Consider the following 4,941-nt stretch of genomic DNA (forward strand, 5'->3'; position numbering starts at 1 on the left):
CGCAGAGACAGACACACATGCAGAGACACAGACACACCGATACAGACACACACACGCCGAGACAGACAACAACCGCCATTCGCCACTAAGTGGCGGTGACGTCACCACGACGCTTGTGCCAGGCTATGTACACCCTGAGGCCACGTGAAGTGTCGAACGCCCGCTGGCAGGAGGTCACGGGGCAGACCCAGGTGCCACAGGTCGACTGACTGAGATGACTGAGATGACTGGCTGATGCACCACCTGTGCCCCCTACTGTGCCAACCTGCTGTGCTTTAGCCACCCGGTGCTCCACTCGTTGTTGAGTAGTGGCCTAGACACACACACAGACATCACACACACACAAGACACACACACAGACATCACACACACACATTACACACACAGACATCACACACAGACATCACACACACACACAAGACACACACACAGACAACACACACACACACACAAGACACACACACACAAGACACACAGAGACATCACACACACACAGACAACACACACACAACACACACACAGACATCACACACACACAAGACACACGCAGACATCACACACACACACAAGACACACGCAGACATCACACACACACACAAGACACACACAGACATCACACACAGACAGACATCACACACACACACACAAGACACACGCAGACATCACACACACACACAAGATACACACAGACATCACACACACACAAGACACACAGGCATCACACACAGACATCACACACACACACATCACACACAAGACACACACACAGACATCACACACACACAAGACACACAGATATCACACACAGACATCACACACACCACACAAGACACACACAGAAATCACACAAGACACACACACAGACATCACACACACACAAGATACACACAGACATCACACACACACAAAACACCACACAGAAGACACACAGACATCACACACACACAGACATCACACACACACAAGACACCACACACAAGACACACACAGACATCACACACACACACAAGACACACACACAGACATCACACACACACACATCACACACACACACAGACATCACACACACACAAGACACCACACACAAGACACACACAGACATCACACACAAGACACACACACAGACATCACACACACACACAGACATCACACACACAAGACACACACACTTGACACACACACAGACATCACACACACAGACATCACACACAGACATCACACACACACACAAGACACACACAGACATCACACACATGACACACACACAGACATCACACACAGACATCACACACACAAGACACACACACAGACATCACACACATGACACACACAGACATCACACACACACAGACATCACACACAGACATCACACACACAGACATCACACACACACAGACATCACACACACACACAAGACACACACACATGACACACACACAGACATCACACACACACAAAGACCCCCCGTACAGACTGTAGGGGCAAGTGCTGTAAGCGAGTAGCAGCACCTATAAGGGCCGGCACGGCACACGAGGGGGTGGGTGGCCAACACCACGCCCGACCGCCTTTGTCTCCCCCAGTGGTGATGTTTACTACACACCACTACACCAGGTACTCATTTGAGGCTGAATCGACCTAGGGGAGGCCCAGGACCGATTCAGATAATCGTCGCCGGCGGTGGCTGTGGAAGGGGTATAGAACTCAGGCCGCCCGGTTCGTAGCGCGGCGTAGCGCTAACCACTACACTACCGCTCCCCACATACACACACAACACACACATCACACACAGAGACGCACACACAGAGACTCACACGGAGGCACACACGTACACACACGGAGACACACACACAGAGACACACACACCACACACAGAGACACACATCACACACAGAGACACACACAGAGACACACACAGAGACACACAAAGACACACACATTACACACAGAGACACACAGACACACACACATCAACCAAACAGAGACACACACAAAGACACACACATCACACACACACAGACACACACACGAGACACACAGAGACACACACACATCACACACATCAAACAGAGATACACACACAGAGACACACACACACAGAGACACACACACAGACATCACACACACAAGACACACACAGACATCACACAGACATCACACACACACAAGACACACACAGACATCACACACACACAGACATCACACACACACAAGACACACACAGACATCACACACAGACATCACACACACAAGACACTCACACAGACATCACACACAGACATCACACACACAGACATCACACACACACAAGACACACACACAGACATCACACACACAAGACACACACACAGACATCACACACAGACATCACACACACAGACATCACACACACACAGACATCACACACACAAGACACACACAGACATCACACACAGACATCACACACACACAGACATCACACACACACAGACATCACACACACACAGACATCACACACACAAGACACACACAGACATCACACACACAAAGACATCACACACACAAGACACACACAGACATCACACACACACAGACATCACACACAGACATCACACACACACAAGACACACACAGACATCACACACACAGACATCACACACACACAGAGACACACACACAGACATCACACACACAAGACACACACAGACATCACACAGACATCACACACACACAAGACACACACAGACATCACACACAGACATCACACACACAAGACACTCACACAGACATCACACACAGACATCACACACACACAAGACACTCACACAGACATCACACACAGACATCACACACACAGACATCACACACACACAAGACACACACACAGACATCACACACACAAGACACACACACAGACATCACACACAGACATCACACACACAGACATCACACACACAGACATCACACACACAAGACACACACAGACATCACACACAGACATCACACACAGACATCACACACACAAGACACACACAGACAAGACACACACAGACATCACACACACACAAGACACACACAGACATCACACACACACAGACATCACACACAGACATCACACACACACAAGACACACACAGACATCACACACACACACAGACATCACACACAGACATCACACACAGACATCACACACACAGACATCACACACACAGACATCACACACACAGACATCACACACACAGACATCACACACACAGACATCACACACACAGACATCACACACACAGACATCACACACACAGACATCACACACACAGACATCACACACACAGACATCACACACACAGACATCACACACACAGACATCACACACACAAGACATCACACACACAAGACATCACACACACAGACATCACACACAAGACACACACAGACATCACACACAAGACACACACAGACATCACACACACACAAGACACACATGAGATACACACATACACACAGATACACACATAATACAGATACAAAGATCCCCCATATAGCCTTAACAGACTGTAGGGGCAAGTGCTGTTAGCGAGCACCTATGAAGGCCGGAACGGTACACGAGGGGGTGGGTGGCCAGCACCACGCCCGACCGCCTTTGTCTCCCTAGTGGCAATGTTTACACACCGCACCAGGTACTCATTTGAGGCTGAGTCGACCTAGGGGAGGCCCGGGACCGGTTCAGATAATCGTCACTGGTGTTGGCCGTGAGCGGGAATCGAACCCGGGTCGCCAGGTTCATAGCGCAGCGCGCTAACCGCTACACTATCGCTCCCCACATAATACAGATACACACACATATACACACATCACACACAGATACATACACACACATACACACAGATACACACACACAGATAAATACACATACACACACATACACACAGATACACACACTATTACACTATTCAACTATAGACGAGAGACCTGCAGTGATCTATCAGTGCAGGAGCGGAGCTGCTGTGAGGCGAGGCGCTTGGAGCTCTCTGATTGGTCCAAGCGGCGACTTGGAGCCAATCAGATTTGATTCCTCCCTAGCCACGTGACCCGGGATTTTTTTTTCCCGCCAAATTTTTGAGACTCCTCGTCGGCCAGGCGCCATTTTGAGAGTCGTGAGGTGCGGATTTGAATTTTTTTTATTTCGTAGCAGAAATTAACGACGATGACGACCCCCCAGGGGTGCGAGATCGCCTCTCGTGAGGGAAAACGTGAGGTAAAAAGTGGCCTCAAATGTCCAGCCCGTGATTCGCAGATAGTTTAAATATGCACTGTTGAATCTATGTGCAGTGTTGGGTTTATGGGACAGTGTTGAATCTATGGGCAGTGCTGAGTCTATGGGGCAGTGCTGAGTCTATGGGACAGTGCTGAGTCTATGGGGCAGTGTTGAGTCTATGGGGCAGTGCTGAGTCTATGGGACAGTGCTGAGTCTATGGGACAGTGCTGAGTCTATGGGACACTGCTGAGTCTATGGGGCAGTGCTGAGGCTATGGTCATTGACAAAATAAAAACGATTTAATTTGTGAATAGTTTGCCTCGTGAGGGGCATAAGATGTGCCAGTATTCGTCGAGATGACTGTTTTCTTTTCACCCTGCGAGTCATTTATTGCTTAAAGGAGACATCGTGGAGGGAAACAATGGGAGTGATATAAAACTACATCTGTGTGCTTTGTGGTTGTTCCTACAAGTAACTAAACCTACCCACGTGACGCGGGAGTTTTTTCCCCGCCACATTTTTTTTGGCTCCTCCCCACCCCCGCCTTGGAGCCAATCAGGTTTCGTTCCCTCCTACCCACGTGACACGAGATTTTTTTTTATCCCGCTAAATTATTTTGGCGTCTCGCCCTCCTCGCTACGCCTTGGAGCCAATCAGGTTTGAGTCCTCTCTACCCACGTGACGTGATATGTTTTTCCCGCCAAATTTTT

The sequence above is a fragment of the Petromyzon marinus genome, unplaced genomic scaffold (assembly GCF_048934315.1).
Source record: "Petromyzon marinus isolate PM22_M1 ecotype Great Lakes invasive population unplaced genomic scaffold, UKy_Petmar_22M1.pri1.0 PM_G_Scaffold_42, whole genome shotgun sequence".
NCBI lineage: Eukaryota > Metazoa > Chordata > Hyperoartia > Petromyzontiformes > Petromyzontidae > Petromyzon > Petromyzon marinus.